This window comes from Macaca thibetana, chromosome X (assembly GCF_024542745.1).
Source record: "Macaca thibetana thibetana isolate TM-01 chromosome X, ASM2454274v1, whole genome shotgun sequence".
Taxonomy (NCBI): Eukaryota; Metazoa; Chordata; class Mammalia; order Primates; family Cercopithecidae; genus Macaca; species Macaca thibetana.
The window spans coordinates 46,560,601-46,583,616 of record NC_065598.1 but is presented as its reverse complement, the minus strand read 5'-3'; the positions used below and the strand labels follow the sequence as shown (position 1 = coordinate 46,583,616).

Sequence of the window (23,016 nt, the reverse complement as noted above, 5' to 3'; positions counted from 1 at the left end):
GCTTCAGAGGTGGAAGAAACCACTGTAGTGAAAAGATGAGCTTTTCACTGGGTCCGGAAGAACACACAGGATGGAACAAACCCAGAGCAATGTGGAGAACACTCCAGGCAGAGGCAGACGGTCAGAATGACTCATGGTATGTTTAGACTCCAGTGAATATATGCTTGGATAGAGTGGCTACAGAAAAGTATTTGAGAGGAGTCAAGGGTAATGGGAAAGATTATGATTGGGTATGGGGGACCCTGAATGTCAGGTTCTAGGGAGTACACACACTACTTACCGTGCAGCGCACAGCCAGAGGTCAGTGGGAGCCTAGTGGTGTGGGTGGGAAACAAGGGTATAGTGAAGAAGCCTTTTGAGTCTGCATCTTTATGGACAGCAGTACAGAAGGAAGTTGAGTCAGACTTGGAATATGGTGGCACAGAGATTATGGGAAGAAGGAAGTCTAGAGACAGTTACCCTAAAGGCAAGTGTCTATATGGATTATCCTTAAGAGGCTAAGGGGCATAATTGGAGCTCTTTCAAGTAAGTTTATTTAGAAGTCTAAAAAAGCTTCTTCTTGCATCTTAACTTTTCTAATCCATACTACCAACTAAAGAAAGAAAAAAAAGTTTCTTCTGGATTTATGTTAGTTATTCTAGAGAGAGCTAAATTTAGGCTCATCACACACAGATACACAAACACCTCTCCTGCATAAGTTTCATGTGAGACAAGTAGGATACAGCTGTTTATAGTCAAAGTTTTGTCTATATTTGAAAAGACAACATTCCTGGTGTTAATATTGTAAGTAGGGGCAAGGAATCATGAGGAAGGCTAGAAACCAAAATGAAGCCAGGGAAAAGCTGTCTGCAGTCTATACTCTGAAGCCATACTTTACCCAGGCAGACTGTATAGCCACACTTTTCACAATGGTAGCATGGCAAAGCAGCAGTTTTGACAATCTGCAAAATGTATATTTCTTTTCCAAACTATTGTTTTCCACAGGAAGCATATGGCCATTAGATCATGCTACATGCAGCCGGGCAGGATGGCTCACACTTGTAATCTCAGCACTTTGGGAGGCTGAGGCAGGAGAATCACTTGAGGCCAGGAATTTAAAACCAGCCTGCACAATATAGTAAGACCCTATCTCTACAAAAAACAAAACAAAACAAAACAAAACCCACCATTTAATTAGCTATGCATGGTGGTGTGCACCTGTAGTCCTAGCTACTTAGGAGGCTAAGGTAGAACAATTGCTTGAGCCCAGGAGTTCAAGGTTACAGTGAGCTATCTATGATAGCACCACTGCACTCCAGCCTCGGTGACAGAGTGAAATCCTGTCTTTAAGAAAAAACAAAAAACACAAATAAGAACACGCTACATGTAATTTTTTTTTTTTTACACAGAATGACAATTGATGTTTGGTTTGTTAATTGTATAGGAGGCAGTAAGTCCCCTTCAGGTATTTGTGGGAGATAAGATGCAGAGAACCTGAGGGTTTTCTATCACTCTGTCTAGCTGTATACCTGCAAGTCACATGTATACAAATAGGTCACAGAGTAAGAAAGTATGGCATTAGTTGCCAAAGTGAATAGAAAAGACAGGACTTAATGAGGAAATATGTAGTAAGGGATGGCATCCAAAAGAGTAGAATTGAGGGTAGTGGAAAATCTCTCGCTGAGATAGAATTTACAGGAATTTGGAAGAATTGGCCAAGGCAGGATTGGCAGGGCAAAGAGGGAAGGATGTCCCAGCTGTGAGGAAAGGTTCCAGGTAAACATGAGTGTTGGACTGTTGATGGTACGGGGGAGGGAAGGCAGTGCAGAAACAGTCCAGAGATGACATCTCTAAGATTGTGAGCTCAAGACTTCTTGTTTCACCCAGTTCTCCTGAAATCCCAGGTAAAGAACTGTCACAGTTGATGGACTGTACCATGTGAAAATATTACAAAACGATGAACAGACAATAAAAGAACATTTAGGTTCCTTATTACAAATGCTGAATTTCATTCACTGCCTGGTGGGTGAATGGGTAGTATTCTGTGCATACCTCATAGGATAGGGGAAAATTCTCCAGGGGAAAACATATCCTCTCTGCCTTTGGTGCCTGCTCAGACTGAGCCAGACCATACTATGTGGCAGTTATGCAAGAAAGGCTCTCCACTGCATTTTCTAATGGTATAGTGCTCTAGGGCAAGACCTGCTGAGTATTTCTGTAATTCCGACCTCAATGTGTTCCTCAAAACTGGGGAGATTAAGCCAGGTGTGGTGGCTCCCGCCTGTAATCCCAGCACTTTCTGAGGCCAAGGCAGGTGGATCTCCTGAGCTCAGGAGTTTGAGACCAGCCTGGGGAATATGGTGAAACCCCATCTCTACAAAAAAATACAAAAATTAGCTGGGCATGGTGGTGTGTGCCTGTAGTCTCGTCTACTTGGGAGGCAGAGGTAGGAGGATCGTTTGAGCCCAGAAGGTGGAGGTTCCAGTGAGCCAAGATTGTGCCACTGCACTCCAGCATGGGCAACAAAGTGAGACCCTGTCTCAAAAAAAAAGAGCTCCTGTAAAAAGATGTGTTTTAAGATAAAAATTGAGAAATCATAGATGGCTAACATCATGGGAGCTCCAAGAAATCAGGCCTTGTCAGCGTCCTCAACAGGTAGCTTTCTTTAAAAAAGTATAAAAACAAGGTTTGGTGGTTATACAAATTATCTATTTTGTGGGGAAGTACTCAGGTTTATGCAACTGAAGAGTGTCTAGCTTAAGACTTAGTATATAGCAAGCACTCAATAAGTGTTCACTGATCCTGAGCTACTTTTGTCAGCTTCTTACATGAAATATAGCAATGTATTCAATTTTTGGTGAATATGATTCTTCGATGTTGAGAGGGCAAGTCAAACCACCAAACCTGGGCATCTGGTCCAACCTTTAGACGTTATACAAGACTCTCATACATCTATGTTCCTAAACTTTTTTGCCACTGAGGACTTCTGAAATTTTCCCCAGAGACAGCATATTTTGAAGGCTTGCCTACCAAACACACCACAATTACAGATTACTTAATTTATCCGTTTTAATTCATCAAAGATGAATGTTTCTCACAAAAAAGGTTCTATTAAACATGAGATAATAATATATTCAGTATATCATACATTGCTCAGCATTTTATCCTTAATGTCATTTATTCCACACAACAATACCAGTGGTTATTAACTTCATTTTACAAATGAGGAAAGTGAGGCACAAAGAGGTTAAACTGACTCAAGGCTGCACAGCTAGTAAAAAGAAAAAGTAGGATTCAAACTTGGGTCTCTGCTGCTCTATCCATTCTAGCATTCAAACTCTAGCTAACTAGTTTTACCATGAATGGTAGTACAGTTCTAGCAATCATACTCCCAGGTATTTATCCCAGAGAAATGCAAACTTATATGCCCACAAACACATGTACATGAATTTTTATAGTGGCTCTACTCAATCACCAGAAACTGGAAACAACTAAAATGCCCTTCAATGGTGAATGATTAAACAAGCTGTGGTATATTTGGACAATGGAATACGACTCAGCAATAAAAAGGAACAAACCATTGATATACACAACTTGGATGAATCTCAAAAGCATTACCCTGAGAGAGGAAAATGAGATTCAAAAGATTACAGTTTGACTCCATTTATGTGATATTCTCAAAATAACAAAACTGTAGTGATAGAACACAGATCAGTGGCTGCCAGAGTTTAGGATGGAAACAGAGTATGACTAAAGAGTCAGCATAAAGGAATTTTTTGGGGTAATAGAACTGTTCTGCACCGTGATTGTGGTGGTGGTTGCACTGATCTATATATGTGTTAAAAGTCCACAGAACCGGGTCAGGCGTGGTGGCTCATGCTTGTAATGCCAGCACTTTGGGAGGATCACTTGAGCCCAGTTTCAAGACTAGCCTGGGCAATATAGTGAGACCTCGTCTCTAAAAAAAAAACTAGAAAATTAGCTGGGTGTGGTGATGCCTGCCTGTAGACCTAGCTACTCAGGAGGCTAAGGTAGGAGGACTGCTTGAGCCCAGGAGTTCAAGGCTACAGTAAGCAACACTGTGACACTCCAGCTTGGGCAACAAAGCGACACCCTGTCTTAAAAAAAAAAAAAAAAAAAAAAAATTGGCCAGGCTCGGTGGCTCACGCCTGTAATCCCAGCACTTTGGGAGGCCGAGGCGGGTGGATCACGAGGTCAGGAGATCGAGACCATCCTGGTTAACACAGTGAAACCCCGTCTCTACTAAAAAATACAAAAAATTAGCTGGGTGTGGTGGCAGGTGCCTGTAGTCCCAGCTACTTGGGAGGCTGAGGTAGGAGAATGGCATGAACCCAGGAGGCGGAGCTTGCAGTGAGCCGAGATCACGCCACTGCACTCCAGCCTGGGTGACAGAGCAAGACTCCGTTTCAAAAACAAAAACAAAAACAAAAAAATCCACAGAACCATAAATAACCCCAAAGTCCATCCTACTGTATAATTTTTTTAAGTCAATAGGACAGGTGCAGTGCCTCAGGCCTATAATCCCAGCACTTTGGGAAGCTGAGGCAGGAGGATCACTTGAGCCCAGGAGTTCAAGACCAGCCTGGGCAACACAGTAAGGTCCCATCTCTTAAAAAAAAAAAAAAGAAATAAAATTAGCTGGGCGTGGTGGTGTACACCTGTAGTCCTAGCTACTCAGGAAGCTGAGGTGGGAAGATTACTTGAGCCCAGAAGTTTGAGGCTGCAGTTAGCTATGATACCGCCAGTGCACTCCAGCCTGGGTGATGGAGTAAGACACTGACTCTCAAAAAAAAAAAAAGTCAATAGGTCATTTTTTTTTTTTTTTTTGGAGACAAGAGTCTTGCTCTGTCGCCCAGGCTGGAGTGCAGTGGAGCGATCTCGGCTCACTGCAAGCTCTGCCTCCCGTGTTCACACCATTCTCCTGCCTCAGCCTCCCAAGTAGCTGGGACTACAGGCACCCGCCACCACACCCAGCTAATTATTTTTGTATTTTTAGTAGAGATGGGGTTTCACTGTGTTAGCCAGGATAGTCTCAATCTCCTGACCTTGCGATCCACCTGCCTCGGCCTCCCAAAGTGCTGGAATTACAGGCCTGAGCCACCGCGCCCGGCCAATAGGTCATCTTTTTAGTTACTACTAATTTCTGTGTTTCCCATTTACTACAACATTTCCACTGACCACTAACAACAGGATTTAAAAATTAAAATAGCTATGCTATAAAGTAAAACAAAGAACCATTATCATGCCACACATCCCCACTGAATGATAATAGTCATCTCTTTAAATAAGCATTCCTTAAAAGTTAAATAAATTTGAGAGCTTATTCCCTTAAAAATAAAAGTATTTTACTAAGTTATTAGATGGCATGATATTTCACATAGCAATTTGTATAGTAAAACAGAAATAGTAATCAAAATTAACCCTGGGAAGGAGAATGTGATAGGATGAGGATGTCAAGGACAACCGTGGCTCTTTCTACAATTTTTCAGGTTTTTTGCTAGGATGCATTCATGTATCATTAGTATAAAAATAGAGTTCTTAAAAGAATTAAACCCTTCTAGATTGAAATGGAGATATTGTACAAGTTGCAATATCCTTCCCTCCATGGGGTTTCCACTGCCCTTGGGGACCCCTTGGTTATTCCACTTACCAAGTCAGGTTTGTATTCTACTCAATACCTAGCGCCTCACTCATAGCACAGTGGGCACTCAACAAATGTCTGCAGAAGCGAACGGCACCTGGCAATGTGGAGAACAAAAATGACAAAAACATGGTCACTAACAAAATCTATAATCTAAATAGAAAAAATCATGCTCTAATTTTGAGTGATGCAAATTACTGAGTGCTAATGACATATTAAAAAACTACAGGCATACATTGAATTTTGGAAGAGAGCAAGACAAACATATAATGTTTAAGTGGGATAGAGGCTTTTTAAGCCTAAAACAGGGAGAAACCAAACTAGAATCAATTATTCCTGGCTCCCTAGCCATAAAACCATAAAATTCAAGCGAGTAAGAAAAATAAAAATAAAGGAAAACTAACCTGTACTGAGTTTCTATGTACCATGCACTGCATTAGACATTTATACAGATTAAAACTTTCAGGTTTCAGCTTGGATATAAAGCACTAGGATGCTATCATCTCCATTCTCACAACAAGAAAAATGCTAGACAAACTGAAAAGCAATTACTTTTCTTTGACATATGACAGAACTGAGGTCCTAGGACAAACCACTATCCCACAATCTCAATATATGGAAAGACACATACCCGCAGGGAGACACAGGATCCGAGCATATAAACTTGTAGGAAGACCAAACTAGAAGTTCTGACAAATTACTGGAGACCAGAGTATGAGCTGGCATCAGAGTGTGAAGCTTGTAAGAGGTTGCTACACTCTTACAAGCTTTTCCTACAGGAATTCCACCAGGCTCTCACAGGGAAGATCAGGGAAAAATCTCAGAGAAAGCGCCCACCATGGTGCTGGCTGGCTGGCTGAGGAAAATAGCACCCACTGTGAAACCTACCCAGATTCCTTTATCCCCAGTACAGAATAAAAAGGCTTAGTCTTCAGGGGGAAGGACATGAAACCCATGGCTGGAGAACACTGGTGGATACCCACTGCAGCTAGGATAAAGGAACATGGGAAAAAGAAAAAGAAGCTTCAGTCCAGGAGGAGGAAAAGGAAATCTTGCCAAGGACACACTCAAGACCCAGGCTCTAGTACCTGTCTCAGTAATGTTTAATCAGATCATCAGAGAACTCCCTCCTCCCCTACTAATTACAACCTGGCAAACCAGCTCCATGGTTAAGAACAATAGAATACAACTGGGAGAGCTGTTAAAGATAGCTCTTGGGAAGCAGCACAGAGTAAAAACCCAAAGCAAAGCAAGAGTCAAAATGAATGTATCACTAGAGAAATCAGAAATCTCTGGTGCCTGGTGGAGCACAGTGGCTCATGCCTGTAATCTCAGCACTCTGGGAGGCCAAGGCAGGAGGATCGCTTGAACCTAGAAATTCAAGACCACACTGGGCAACATAGGGAAACTTCATCCCTACCAAAAAAAAAAAAAAATTTAAAAATTAGCTGGGCATGGTAGCACGCACTGTGGTTCCAGATACTCAGGAGGCTGAGGCTGGAGGACTGCTTGAGCCCAGAAGGTTGAGAGGTTGAGGCTGCAGTGAGCCATGATCGCGTCACTGTATTCCAGCTTGGGTAACAGAGCAAGACCCTGTCTCAAAAAACAAACAAAAAAAAAGAAAAAAGGAAAAAAAAGAGAGAGAGAGAGAAAAGAAATCTCTGGTACCCACAGCAAAACAAAACCAATCCAATATCAAACAGGTCAACTCTTGCTGGGCACGGTGGCTCACACTTGTAATCCCAGCACTTTGAGAGGTCAAGGCACTTGAACCCAGGAGTTCCAGACCCAGTCTGGACAACATGGTGAAACCCCATCTCTACAAAAGATCTTAAAAATTAGCTGGACATGGTGGAGCACACCTATAGTCCCAACTACTTAGGAGCCTGAGATGGGAGGATCGCTTGAGCCCAGGAGGTCAAGGCTGCAGTGAGGTATGATCATGCCACTGCACTCCAGCCTGGGTGACAGAGCGAGACTCTGTCTCAAAAGCAAAAACACAAAAACAAAAAGCACAGGCCAACTCCTGACCAGATTAACACAAATCCCCATAAATATGTTCTTCTCCAAACATATCAAATATTAACCTAAGCACTGCCCATGTTCAGCTTTTGGCATATTTGGGAGGCGTAACAAAAGGCAAGAAAACACTCCAAGTGACAAAGGAATTATTAAATCCAGACTCAGTAAATGCAGATGTTGAGATTATCAGAAACAAAACTTAAAAGAACTATGATTAATATCTTAAAGACTCTAACATAAAAAAGACAATATGCAAGACCAGACAGATAATTTCAGCAAAGAGATAGAAACTGTAAGAATGAATCAAAGGGAAATGCTAGAAATTAAAAAAAAAAAAAAAAACAGCAAGAAAAACAATGGGCTCAACAGTGGACTTGACACAGCCAAGGAAAGAATCAGTGAGCTTGAAGACCAAGCTTATTGATCAGTCAATAAAAATTAAAAAGAGACAAATTAATGAAAATATTGAAGAGCATTCAAGAACTGTGGGGTAATAACAAACAATATAATACACTTGTAATTGGAATCCCAGAAAGAGAGAGAGAGAAAAAAAAAAGAACAGGATAGAAGAATTATTTGAAGAAATAATGGCTGAGAACTTTCCAAAATTAGTGACAGACAACAAACCATAGATATAATAAAGTTCAGAGAACACAAAGCAGGATAAAAATGAAAAAATTTTAAAAGCCACAGTTAGGCATATCATATTGAAGCTGCTGAAAACCAAAGACAAAAAGAAAACCTTCAAAGTAGTCAGAGGAAAAATGACACATTAACTATGGAGGAACAAGGATAAGAATTACAGCAGCCTCAAACTAATGTGGGAACAGAGAGCCAAACACCACATGTTCTCACTCTTGGGTGGGAGAGTTGAACAATGGGAACATATGGACGCAGGGAGGGGAGCATCACACACTGGGATCTGTCGGGGGGGTGTGGGACTGGGGGAGGGATAGAATTGGGAGAGGTGCCTGAAGTGGGTAATGGGTTGATGGGTGCAGCGGGCCACCATGGCACGTGTATACCTACGTGGCAGACTTGCACGTTCTGTGCATGTATCCCAGAACTTAAGGTATTTAAAAAAAAAAAAAAAAGAATTACAGCAGCCTTCTTCTCAGAAACTATGTAAGCCAGGCAATGGTGGAGTACTATGTTGAAAGAGGAAAAAAACCTGTCAACCCACGAAAGTGTCCTTTCAAAAGTGAAGAAAAATGAAAACTTTCTCAAACAACCAAAAACAGAGAATTTACTGCCAGCAGATCTGCCCTCAAAAGATAGGTTAAAGGGAATTCTTTAAGCAGAAAGACTGTGATCAAGGTAGGAAACCTGGATTACCATAAAGAAATTAAGAGCATTGGAAAAGGAATAAATGAAGGTAGAATACAGTCTTATTAAACATTTGAAAAGCCAATTTCCCAAACACCAGCTAAGGGCCAATCGTGCACATTGGCCTTCTAAAGATAGCAGCCTCAGGCCTGCTATGTTAACTCTTTTCTGCACAACACAGTATATTTAAAAAAAAAATCCTACAACATCATACTTGATGGTGAGAGACGGAATGCTTTCCAAGATTGGAACAAGTTAAGGATGTCCTCTCTCACCACCACAATTCTGAAAAAGAAAAAAGCCAGGCCAGGTGTGGCGGCTCGCACCTATAATTACACCATTTTGGGAGGCCAAAGCAGGAGGATCACTTGAGGCAGGAGTTCAAGACCAGCCCGGGAAACATAGCAAGACCTTATCTCTGCACAAAAAATATTTTAAAATAGCCGGGCATAGTGGCATGTGCCCATAGCCCCATCTACTCAAGAGGCTGAGACAGGAGGATCACTTGAGCCCAGGAGTTCAAGGCTGCAGTGAGCTATGATGGGGCCACTGCACTCTAGCCTAGGTAATAGAGCAAGACCCTATCTCTTAAAAAGCAAAAAAGGCCAGAGGTAGTGGCTCATGCCTGTAATCTCAGCACTTTGGGAGGCCAAGGTGGGAGGACTGCTTAAGACCAGGAGTTTGAGACCAGCCTGGCCAATACAGTGAGACCCTGTTTCTATAAAATTTTTTTTAAAAATTAACTTAAGCATACCCTGAGAGAAAAATTGTAAAAAGCCAGAGTACTCATATTATCTGATTTCTAGGCTTATTATAAAGCTATAATAATCAAGACTGTGTGTTAATGGAGAAATGATAGCTACATTGATCAATGCAACAGAGAGCCCAGAAATAGATCCACAGAAGCATAGCCAACTGATTTTTGATACATATGCAAAGGCAATTCAATGGAGAAAGGATAGTCTTTTCAACAAGTGGTGCTGGGACAACTAGACATCCATATGTGGAATATGAACCTCAATACATACTTCACATTCATGGCAGGAGAGAATATAAAATGGTAGAACCACTTTGGAACATAGTTTGGTAACTTCTGTCAAAGAAAAATCCACTAATCCCATTCCTACGTATTTACCCCAATAAACCGCAAACTTACGTCCACACAGAGATCTATCTGTACACTAATGTTTACCACAGCTCTATTCATAACTACCAAGAAACTGGTAACAACCAAGTTGTCCTTCAACAGGGGAATGAACAAACTGTGGTATATCCATACAATGGAATAGCATTCAGTAATGAAAAGGAACAGGTTATTCATTCACATAGTATGGATGAATCCACTAAAAGCAAGAATTAAAAAAGGCTATATATTGTATGATTCCACTCATGTGACATTCTGGAAAAGGCAGAATTACAGTTTAAAATTCAGAAGTACACTATTGTGAGGCATTTCTAGGGGGAAAAAGTGGCTAGATTTTTTTTGAACAGGAATAGCTCTGATCAGGTCAACTTGGACAGAAGTCTATGGAAGTTCACATCACTATATATCATCTCTTTAAAAAAATGTATTTAACTTTTAAAATAAGAAAATATATTCACATTGCTTAAAATTCAAAACACATACATAAAAGTTTATGTACTGAAACATCTCCCTCTCACCCTCTACCTGCTTGGTCATGCATGCTCCAAAACTATCAGTGTCTTCAATATTCTTGATTGACCCTTAGGATATTATCAATCTTTTGCTACTACAAGCAATACTCCAATTAATATGCAAATATTTGTTGAATAAATTCCTGGAAGTGTTTGCGGGATCTAATGATGTGTGTGTTTATAAATTCTGACTGCTCTTTCAAGTCACTGACTTTTAAAATGTCAGAGATTTTTAATTTTTAATTTTTATCCTAGGAGGAAAGAAGAAAAGCTAAGATTCTATCACCAGGCAATTTTCTGGAGGAATGTACATCTCTTAAGACACGCAAAATGAGCCTTGTATAGTTTCCCACACATACTTCCTAGGGTCCAGTTGCATTTTCATGTAATATATTTCAGGCTACAAGCTGTTGTAAAGCCTATTTCAGTTATGTGGAAAGTGTTACTTCTGAGATCTTCACAAGCAAAGGTCAAAGGCTGATGCCCCAAATTGGTAATTCCTGGCCACTCACTTCACAGTGCAATGCTGGATTTTTCACTGCAACCACAGGAAGATTTTTAAATCTTGCCCAATTAAAACACATCTACAGAGAATCCCTTGCCCTTATTACCAATGCTCAAATAAGGATTTCCTCTCTTAGGTACAAATTATAAATCACATAAAGGTTCCAAGGAAAGACTGCAAATGTTTCTTTCATCTCTTAAGTGGTCGTGGTTCCCAAGTAACAGTCTTTTTGCTTGACCACAAAACCTAGCAGAGTCTAATACACTAGGGTTTTCGTGATAATGCTTGAATGGAAGGTTGAGAAAATCTAGGGACTCCTTTGAATAATAGCCATGCAAGATCAGAAAGCAGTTAAGCCACTCACAAGAATATCTATGTCCAAAACCACACTGTCTCCCGTCGGCTTCTTCCTAGAAAAACCATCACTCCATTCCACACTCGGTGGAAGAGGTGTTACCAATGGCACAATCACATTATTTAGTCTCTAGAATACACTACATTCAGAAATGGGTGTTTAATAAGATTTATCAAAGGTTAAGAGCTTACACTCACTGCTAATTATTATGAATTATTGAAGTAATGGCCCCCAATTTTTTCACATCTCCCTGTATCCACACCTTTGAATGGTCACCTCCCACAATGACTCTGGGCTTGGCCACAGAAGCACTTCCATGCTTTAGCTTATGGGACAATAGCAAATGTGACACAGCAAACATTTGAAAAGTGCTTGTGTACTGGTGCTTGCTCTCAGTTGCTACTCTGTGACTTCAAGACTACCATGTTAGTAAGTCCAGACTAGCCAGCAGGAGGGCAGACCACATAGAGTGGAGATGAACCATCCCAGCTTAGGGCCTCCTAGACCAACCAGCCTGCCAACCAACAGATGTGTGAGTAAGGCTATCCCAGATCATCTAGCCACCAGCTAACCACCCTCCCCCAAAAAGCTAATTGACACAGGCTACTTAAAAGTAAATATGTTTGTGGCCTAGTACTTATGGGAAGGGAAACAGAACACTGGTTTTCCTCCTGTGAAGTTTACTCTGTAGATAAGAAATAGTTTCAAACAGAAAAACTTCCAGTACCTGGATGAGAATAAATAAATATATAAGTATTGAAAAAATACTTAAGTCTTCCCAGATTCTAACAAATGTGCTGTCTGCCATCACAGATGGCACACACATGCAAAAAACAAAAAACATAAAAAAAATTTCCATTTAGTCACTGAAGTATCTTTATCATGATATATTTAAACCAAAGTCTTATACTCGACAGTTCCATTTCTAACACTGAACAACAACTCAGGTTTCCAGGAATTACGTTTTCTCTCAATTCTACTTTTTCCCCATGTGACAGGGATCAGTGAGAGCTGAAAGAGCTCCCTTAATGCAGCCTAAAAAGCATCAGCTATATGAGCCTAATTAAACCTCCTTCTAGAAGCATTCTGAAGGACCAACTTCTTCCAGCATCATAGAAACTCTTTTTAGCCATGTTAATGGCAGTCAATAAAAACTGTTTAAGACCTACACATTTGGTCTGGGGACATTGCCTCTATTGGATTGCAAGGTGGGACATTGAAGGGGAAATGACTTTCTTAAACCATTTTTGTTTAGGCCTCGCTATATGCTTCTCTGGATGAGAGAGAGAGAGAGAGAGAGAGACCTCCAATTAGAGAGAGAGATAGAGAGACCTCCAGAGAGAGAGAGAGAGAGAGAGAGAAACACCTCCCATTGTACTTGGAATAAAACACAAGCTCCTTAATGAGGTCCTGTAAGGCCCTGTCAATCTTTCCCTGCCCACCTCATCTCTCTTACCCCAGTTCCTAGCCAAACCTCTGTGGATCCTTTCCATATCTCTCTCCCACCTCAGTACCCTCACAACACCTGCTGCTACCCCTGCCTGGCAATCCCTTCTCTCTAACTTTTACCTTGCTTATTCCTGCTCATTCTCAAGGCTCAGGGCACCATGCTGGTCTCCCTCACAGGGACATTCTACCTTATACTTGCTGCGTGACCTTGGGCAAGTTACCTTTGCTTCACCTTTCTGAGTCTCACACCTCAGAGAGAGAGATCCTCTGTTAGTTAAGCACTTAGCACAGTACTCGGCACACAGGAAATGTTTAAGAAATAATTGCTGCTGTTATTGTTATTATCCTATATGATAATGTCCATCATAGCTCTTAGTGCAATTAGATATTTATTTGTTGAAAAAAATAGAAACACACCCCCCTCCCCAGCTTGGATCCCACCTTAATATCTATTACTTTTCAGGCAATTTCCCCATATATTGCATTTTTGTAGAGTAAGATGAAATGAATGTTTACAAAGCATTGATTAATTCTCACTACCACCCTCAGAGATACGGTTTGACAAAGAAATTGAGGCACAGAGAAGTTAAGTAACTGGCCAAGAGCAAGTGGTAAAGCTAAGATTTGAATCCAAGTTGGCCTGACCTCACAGCCTGTGCTGGGTATATGACACCAAAGGCTTCCCTAACTCATGAACCTTGTCATCTAAGAGCAGGCCTCGGAGAAGATAGATCTTCATAGTTACATCCATCCCAAATGACTCCAGAGATCTACTCCTCAGATCCTTAACCAGGATGGTGCTCCCATCACTCCCTGTGAACCCCTTCAGCAGAGCACTCTTTCCCCTGACTGTGAGAAGATGACTTAATTCCTTTCCACTCGAAGTTGAGCTGTAAAGGGGATGATTATCTTTCACCTCTTATACCCCTAGCAAACAGAAGGTATTCAATACATGTTTGCTGAATGAATTAAATGAAAATCTTGGAGAATATATTATTGTTACAAAGTTGGGGAGTGGAGTGAATTTTCATTAACAATATTAAAGTTTGGCATAGTTAAGAACAAACTTGACAAGAATGGTGAGAAAAGTGGGGTTTATCTTAACCACTTTTACAATTGATAATGATTTCTATATCTAGCCCTAGAGATTCTACAGAGTTTACAAACTGTGCTTCATAGCTGTAGGTAGACTTTGCTCTACCTCTGGGACCCTGCCTCACCAACACTGTTCTGCTATCCCCAGTGGCTGCAACTAAGCCACTGTTCAGGACAGGATGCCCTTGATAAGTACCAATCTCTCAGTGATGACTAACAAATGGCTTGAAAGAAAGAACAAATAATAAATCTCAGTGATTACTAACAAATGGTTTGGAAAGAGAAACAAAAAGAGCAAGTGATAAAGCAAATGAGAGCAAACTGTTAATAATTGAGAATATAGTGAGTTCTTTGAACTATTCTTGTAACATTTTGTAATTATCAAAATAAGTTTTTAAAATCTAAAGAAGAATGTGTCCCAGAAGATTTCAACACACAAAGTCTAGTGTATTGGCCATGCTGGTGTCATATTTTCTTGTCATGTGTCTCAAAAAAACAGACAGACAAAAAAACAAACAAACAAACAAAAAAACACATTCTAGGCTCGGGTTTCCTTGCCCAGCAGCCAATACCAAGTGAAAAGGAGCTCCTTGGGTAGCAGGGCACAGCCATGGTTCCTGGGTTGTGGCAAAGATTAAATTATTTGCTGCTTGAAAAGTACTGATGAACTCATAGGTGTCTCCTATTGGTCAAAGCCCCAGTACTATTTTCCCACACTAGGTCCTTTATTCAGTTGGTTGCCTTCTGAGTTATCACCTTCCTTTTCACAAGCCTAGCTATGAAATCAGGCAAGTTTTTCCCAAGACCCTTTTTCTCTTACTTTCTCCCAAGAAAAGCACAGAGGCATTTCTAATGGTAAGAACTTTGCTGCTATTGTCCATGAAAAAACCTACAGGAACAAGGCAAAAATAACCATGGGGGAGTCACAAAGATTCCAGAAAACAAAACTCAAAGTGGTAGTTATTTGGTCTGTAATGATCACTTACTTGCTAGTAACCATTTATCCTTTTATCACTTCTATCCATTCATCCTAGATCCTCCCCACCATGCAAACCAGAATGCTTCAGCTTTCCCAGCCAATGTAACTGGAACAACAGAAACTTGTGAGCCATTAAAGTGTCCCCACGTTAGGAGAGTGCCAGACAGGTGTCACCTAACACTCACTTCTCACCTATATTGTGGGGCAAGTCAAGATCATAGTAAATTATACCTCAATGAGAGATTTTCTTAATGTAAGACAGCATATTACCTCTGTCTTCTCAGCTCCTATTTTGTGTAAGCTCAACAAGGAGATAGGTGCATTATGTCCCATGATAATGTTCAACTTCATTTTTGGACTGGCTCTCTACAACTCTGATCAAGGCTTGTAAGAGCTCTCTAACGCCATGTCTTCATCAACACCTGATGCCTCCTACCTCCCCCACCTCCTCCAAAATACCTGCCTAGTTCCAAACAGACCTCAAAGCAGTGGGCAGAAAGAAGATACAGCTTTGTGTAGGTTAGGGGAAAAAATGGGTTGTTATGGTTGGTGGAACACAAGAGAGGGAAAAGACAAGCATTATTAAAGGAGAGAACCATACAAAACCTACAAGTCTTCAACACCCTTTCCTCTTTAACTTTCACCAATCCATACTTCTTAGCTATGATGCCAGCCCTACACCATCACCTGTCCTGCTCCTGAGAATCTCCCCTACGGGCCTGAAGGTGGGTCACAACACTTCAGGGAGGAGTGGGAAGCCTTTCTCTACTTTTTTCTACCTGTGACCAGATTCACATCGCATTGCTGAGGGCAAGCAACATGACTCAGAGAAGGGGGGAGAGAGAAAGTGTGAATTCTAGAGCCAGCCTTGCACCCCTGAGTACTCCAGAATTGACTGGACAGAAAATGCAAGGCAACAATATTGGGTTAAAAGCTATTCTCTAGCAAACAAAAGCGTAAAGAAGAGCACAACTGGAGAAAAGGTGGCAATGATGGTGGCTAACATCGATTGAGAGTTGAATACACGCTGGGCACTGAAACACTTCTCAAAGATCTCAGGTAATCCTTGAAGAGAGGGTATTATCCTTTTACAGTTCAAGCATTTAAGCTCAGAGCTCACTTTAAATGAAAGAGAAAATGATATGGAGGTAGAATACTTCTAGGTTAAACAAAAAAGAAAAAAAAATCTATTTTCACTTATCCGAAGAGTAATCCCATGATGTTACAAAAGCATGAGAACCACACTACTCAAAGGGTACGAAGGCCGGGACCCACATTCCCATTGTCTACAGATGTTTTGGAAGTATTAAACTAAATAAAAACACAATGCTTTGTTCAGACCGACTCTTCTCTCAGCCCTACTCTTTCCCCCTCCCAGACCTAGGCTGACAAGAAGTGGCCAAAGGGAAAGTATTTAAGAGGAGAACTGGTCTAGGAAAGTGGATTGCGGGTTGCTTAAACTAAGCAAAGACGTTGTGCAACCAGTTTTTACCTAAATTATTTTTCATTACTTCCCAAATTTAGAGAGCAGCAGTTCACTTTATCAGACTGAACACAGGGAATGAGGTCGCCTTTCCCTCCAGGCCACCACTGGAATCACCTTCAACACGGTTTCTGACTTCTTACACAATCAGAGGGCGGGAGGGGGGAATCTCATCCTCAGCTTCAGAGATAAACGCACCTCACGGCACACACACACACAAAACAACTCGCGCACATCTGAGGCCATGGATTTCCTTGCAACTCAAAGTCGGAGAAGCGGCCAAACAAGTTTCTTGCCAAATCCCTAGTAGCTACATATGTCCCAGGGCTGCACAGCGATAAAAACTTTGAAACATGCCTCCACATACCACCATTGTGGTCACTCACTCCAGATCCCGCCACCCACTCCTCACAAATAACAAACGCAGGCTGCTCTGTGCAATTTAAAGCTAGACTCCACCGAAGCACTGGCTCTGCTCTGAAAAGCGGGAGAAAAAGATTGAAGGCTATTTAAAAAAACTAAACAAACAAAAAACCAAAAAAGAAAACAAAACAAAAACAAACTACGGCCCTCGGGGCGGAGGGAATGAAACGAACTCGAAAGCTGGAGAAAAGTTAACTTTGCCGTGCCCAGCGGTGGGAAAATTTCTCCGAAAGACTAGCAAAGCCCTCACGATTTTCCCACCCCGGGACCGCCCGATGCTCGGCGGCCACGGACCCGCAGTTCGAACAATGCCGCCAGCGGGAGGGAAAGTTCGCCGACCCGCCGGGCGCCCGCGCTCTCGCTCCCGCCGGGTGGGCACCCGAGCTCCCCGGGGTGCCTCGCCGCACCCAGCACCACCCGTTCTTCCCTCTCCAGGCACTCGGTTCTTTCCGCCCCCCAACATCTAAACAGCCAGGGCGCGCCCTCGCTCCCTGGAGCATCCGACCCCTGGCGGTCGACAGAGCAGGTCCTCCCGCCACGGGTCTGGCCCCGTCAGCCCCGAAGCCAGGCAAAGGGCAGGGACGGAGAAGGGGGCGCCAGGAGGGGGCACCGGAGGAAAGAGCCGCAACAGTTATGGCGCTCAATTCCTGCCCGGTGTAGCCGGGAGCTGCAGCCAAGCTCGCGCGTCCGCCCCCGCCCCCCGCCCGGGCCACCAAGCACTGCCCGGGCCGGCAGAGGGGCCACTAGGCACTTTACCTCAGCCCACACACGCTCTCGGCCCCAAGGCGCCGGGGACGCCGGAGGCGACCACGATGTGGAACCGGAGCGACCCGGAGCGCGGCGAGGCCGGGCCGGGACTGTGCGCTCCGCGCCGCTCGCTTCCACTCCCGGAGGCCGCCGCTCCCGCCGCCCACCCGGCGCGACGCCCCCAACCTCGCCCGCGCCGGGTCCGGCCTCCGCGGTGCCTACCTTCGCGCAGCTGGCTCGCGGCTCCTGCCCGGCTCCACGCCGCGGCCCGGCAATGTGCCGGGTGAGTCCGGTCGGAGTGGTAACCGCCCCCCTAACCGCTCGCTTTCTTCTCTTCCCTCCCTCGCACCTGCCCCTTAATCCCCTCCTCGCCCCCGCCCCCCGCCGGGGCCGCCCCCCGCGCCTCAGCTCCCGCCCTCGGCCCTCGTCCGCCCGGCCCGTCAGGCCTCAGCGCTGGGCAGGCGGTTGGGCGGCGGCGGCGGCTGAGGCGGCGCGGAGCACTATTGTATTCCTGACACTGTGCGCTCCCACGCTCCGCCTCTTCCCTTTCCTTCCTCCCCCAACCTCTCCTCCCACCCACCGCCGGCCGCGCTCGCCCTACCGGAGCGGCTCCCAGCCGTCTGCCCGCCGCGCGTTCTTCTGGCGGGCTGGGCGCCGTCGCCACCCGCCGCCTCGACGCCCCGCCCACTCGCCGCTCCCGCACCCGCGGCGCCGCGTTCCAGGTGGGCTCCCCTCCAGTCCAGCTGGGTGCGCCACTGCCCGAGACGCCCCAGCCCCGCCGAGCGCTAGAGAGGACGAGGTGCGGATGCCTCGGCTGTGTTGAAATACGGACTAAGCTTTTCATGGCCCCTTCCAACTCTGAAGTTCCAAAGTGGGACTCTCATACATCAACTCGGCGGCCGTTATTGATTTATGTCGCTTGTGCTTGAATTACCTGTAATAATAAAGCCAAAGTGGCTATTAACAGAATTCATTTAGTCAGTTGCCAGCACAGGTGGTTTGTGATGTTGTGTGGCTTTTTCGATGTGTCCACTGGTTAGGCTACAGCCCACAGTTATTTGATAGAATGTGAATTCAGGTGTTGCTCTGGAGGTATTTTGCTGATGTAATTAAAGCTCCTAATCAGTTGACTTAAAGTTAGGGAGATAATCCTGGATAATCTAGGTGGGCCTGAAGGAATCAGTTGGAAAGCCTTTCAATCAGGGCTGAGGGTGCTCAGTACGTTAGAGAAAGAATTTCCCCTATGGATGACACCTTTGGCCGGTGCCCATTGGTTCTAGCCTTCTCCTGATCTTCCCTTCCTGACTGCGTGCCCTACAGGTTTTGGATTTACTTAGCCACCACCACAATCGTCTAAGACAATAGCTTCGAAGAAATGAATGAACAGGGAGTGTATATACATATATTCCCACCACGCGTTCTTCTGGCGGGTTGGGCGCCGTGGGTGTGGGTGGGTGTGTGTGTGTATATATATGTGTGTGTGTGTGTGTGTGTATATATATAATTTCCTACTGGTTCTGATCCTTTGGTTGAATCCTAATATAGATGTTTAAGCAACAAACCTTTTTGGCTTACCTCTCTGGGTTTGGAAATGTACTATATGCAACTATGATGAACTCATACTCATTCTCTTTCTTTTTTCTTTTCCTTTTCTTTCTTTCTTTTTCTTTTTTTTTTTTTTTTTTTTTTTGAGTCAGGGTCTCGCTCTGTCGCCAGGCTGGAATGCAGAATGCAGTGCCTCGATCTTGACTCACTGCAACCTCTTGGCTCCCTGTCACCCAGGCTAGAATGCAGTGGCGAGATCTCTTGGTTCCCTGCAACCTCCACCTCCCAGGCTCAAGTGATTCTCCCACCTCAGCCTCCCAAGTAGCTGGGACTACAGGCACATGCCACCATGGCCCGATTTATTTATTTATTTATTTATTTATTTAGTAGAGAAAGAGTTTCACCATGTTGCTCAGGCTGGTCTTGAACTCCTAAGCTCAAGCTATCTGCCTGCCTGAGCCTCCCAAAGTGCTAGGATTACAGGCATGAGCTACCGTCCTGGGCTATTTTCATTTACATTTCTAGGATGAACAATAATGTAGGCTCTTTTGTATTTTGTCTGTTTTCCATGTCAAAGATCTAGTTATATTCCATAATATGGAAATATGTGAGTTCTAAAATATTCGTAGTCTTTCAGACTTATCTCACTTTATTATACTTATTTAAAAATAATTATAGATTCACCAGAAGTTGTGAAAAGAAAAATGTACAGAGTGGTCCCATGTACCCTTCGCCCAGTTTCCCCCAACGGTTATAGATAACTATAATACAATATAGATATTAACATTAATACAATCTACAGACCTGTTCCAGATTTCATCAATTTTTCATGCACTGGTTTCTGAGTCTGTGTATATAGTTCTGTGCAATTTTAACACTTTAAATTTGTGTAATCACCACAATCAACTTTTTCTCCACCACAAAGATTCCTCCTGCTACACTTTGTAGTCACAGTCACCGCTTTCTCCTGCTCTAATTTCTGGCAACCCCTAACATGTTCTCCATCTCTATAAATTTGTCATTTCAAGAATATTACATAAATGGAATCATACCTTTTGAAATCAGCTTTTCTTCACTCAGCATAATTTTCTTGAGATGCACCCAAGTTTATTGCATGTCTCAATGATTTGTTGCTTTTTATTACTGAGTAGTAGTCTCTAGTATGGATGTCTATACTAGACAGTTTGTTTATTCATGCATTGAAGGTCATTTGAGTTGTTTCCAATGTTTGCCTGTTAAGAATAGAACTGCTATGAGCATTAATGTAGAAGTTTTTGTGTAAACATAAGTTTTCATTTCTCTGTGACAGATGCTCAGGAGTGCAATTGCTGGGTCAGATGGTATGTGTATATTTAGTGTTGTAAGAAAATGCCAAACTTTTCCAGACTCTACCATTTTATATTACCACCAGCAATGTATGAGAGATCTAGTTTCTCCACATCTTTGTCAGCATTTGGTATTGTCACTATCTTTTTCTTTTAGCCATTCTAATAGGTGTGTAGTGATGTCTCATTGTTATTTTAAATTGCATTTCCTTAATGGCTAATGATGTTGAGCATCTTTTCATGTGCTTATTTGCCATCTGTATAACCTCTTTGGTGAAATGTCCGTTCAAGTCTTTTGCCCATTTTCTAATCGGATTGTTTCTTACTATTAAATTTTGAGAATTCTGTATACTATATTCTAGATACAAATCCTCTGTCAGATATATGATCTGCAAATATTTTTGCCAGTTTGTAGCTGGTCTTTTCATCCTCTTAAGAGATTTTGCAGACCAAATTTTAAATTTTGATGATGTCCAATTTACCAGTTTTTGCATTTATGTATCATGTTTTTGTGTCATGTCTAAGACATCTTCATCTAGCTCCAGATCCTGAAGATTTTCTCTTAGCTTTCCTTCTATAAGTGTTATAGTTTTATATTTTACATTTAAGTGCATGATTCATTTACTTTTTATATAGGATCTAAACCTAAGGTTGAGGTTCATATTTTTGCCTATAGTTGTCTGATGGCTCAAATAAAATGACTATTTTTCCTCCACTGAATTGCTTCTGCACCTTTGTAAAAATCGGTTAGGCATATTTGTGTGGGGCTGTTTCTGGGTTTGCTATTCTGTTCTATCGATCTATGTGCCTATACCTCTGTGAATACCAGTCTTGATTACTATAGCTATATAATAAGCCTTAACCTTGGGTAGAGCACTTCCTCCCACTTTATTGTTCTTTTTCAGAATTGTTTTAGCCATTCAAGGTCATTTGCCTTTCCATATAAATTTTGTAATGAGTGTATTCTGTATCTACGAAAACCTTGCTGGGATTTTGAAAGGAATTGTGTTAAGCCTATAGATCAGTTTAAGGAGAATTGACATCTTTACTACTGTATATTGAATCTTCCAATCCATGAACACGATATGTCTGTCTTTCCATTTATTTAGATCTTCCTTGACTTCTTACATTAGCATTTTTGAATTTCCAGCATACAGACCCTATGCATGCTTTGTTAAACATATACCTAAGTATTTCATTTTCTTTGTCACGATTGTAAGTGGTATTGTGTTTTTAATTTGTCTTCATATTCATTGGTCATTATTAACATATAGAAATGTAATTAATTTTCGTGTGTTGAACTTGTTTCCTCTGACCTTACTAAACTCACTTACTAGTTCTAGGAATTTTTCAGCAGATTCTTTGGGATTTTCTGTGTAGACAATCATATTATCTGTGAGTAGGGACAATTTTATTTCTTCCTTTCCAATCTGTGTGCCTTTTATTTCCTTTTCTTGCTGTCTTGTTCTAGCTAGAACATTCAGTACAATGTTGAATGAGAGTGGAGAGAGTGGACATACTCCCCTTGTTCCTTATCTTAAGGGGAAACATTCTGTCTTTCGCCATTAAATATGATGTTACTTGCAGGTTTTTCATAGATGCTCTTTATTGAGATGAGAAAGTACCTCTCTATTCAGAGTTTACTGAGAGTTTTTATTATGAGTGAATGCCGAATTTTGTCAAATGCCTTTTCTGCATCAAGTCATATGATCATGTGATTTTTCTTCTTTAGCCTGTGGATATGGTAGATTACATTGATAGAATATTGATTTTTGAACCAACCTTGCATAGCTGGAATAAACCCCATTTGGCCATAATATAATTATTTTTACACCTTGCTGGATTCTATATTGCTAATGTTTTGTTGCAGATTTTTGTGTTAAAGCCCATAAGAGGGAAAAGTCTGTAGTTTGGAGGAGATTTTGCTACAGTCTTTGTCTGGTTTTGGTATTAGGATAATACTGGCCTCATAAAATGAGTTGAGGAAGTTGTGCAGAAAAGAGTTAACATAACAGGCCCTTGGCAGGCATCTGTGAACTTGGATTTCAGGAGAGCTCTCATTGTTCCCGGAACTGATAAGAATGGCTAACTATGTCTAAGCTGCTTGTACAAATGTTATTTGTGCTGGGACTAGAACTCAAGTCTCCTGAGTCTCAAGCTGTGCAGAAAAGAGTTAACATGAAAGGCCTCAGTGCTATCCTTTGAAAGCCCTGCATGCAAGGTCGGTCCTTGGATGGCATTTGGAACTTGGATTTGAAGAGGGCTCTCACCATTCCCAGGGCTGATGAGACTGTTCACAGGGCCTAAACTGTTTGTACAAACAATATGGTTTATGCTGAACACTTGTTTTCCTTCTAGGAGTCTGGAGTTTTGGTAAGTGCTAGGCAGAGGGTGCCTATATGACCAACCCCCAGTAAATGTCCTGGGAGCAGAGTTTTTAATGAACTTCCCTGATAGACAACATT

The 23,016-nt window shown here is 42.4% G+C and overlaps 1 protein-coding gene across 3 annotated transcripts in view; it reads right to left on the bottom strand.

Moving 5' to 3' along the window:
- JADE3 (jade family PHD finger 3) overlaps positions 1–18,341 on the bottom strand; it is a 150,010-nt gene extending 131,669 nt beyond the window's left edge. The window contains exon 1 of one of the 3 annotated variants that reach the window (XM_050775587.1): positions 18,283–18,341. The gene's annotated coding sequence lies outside the window, so the exon portion shown is untranslated. Of the gene's footprint in view, positions 1–5,650; positions 7,014–17,903; positions 18,203–18,282 lie in introns of those variants that run through there. The other 2 variants (XM_050775586.1, XM_050775585.1) reach the window with 2 other exon arrangements.
- Positions 18,342–23,016: the final 4,675 nt, after the last annotated feature.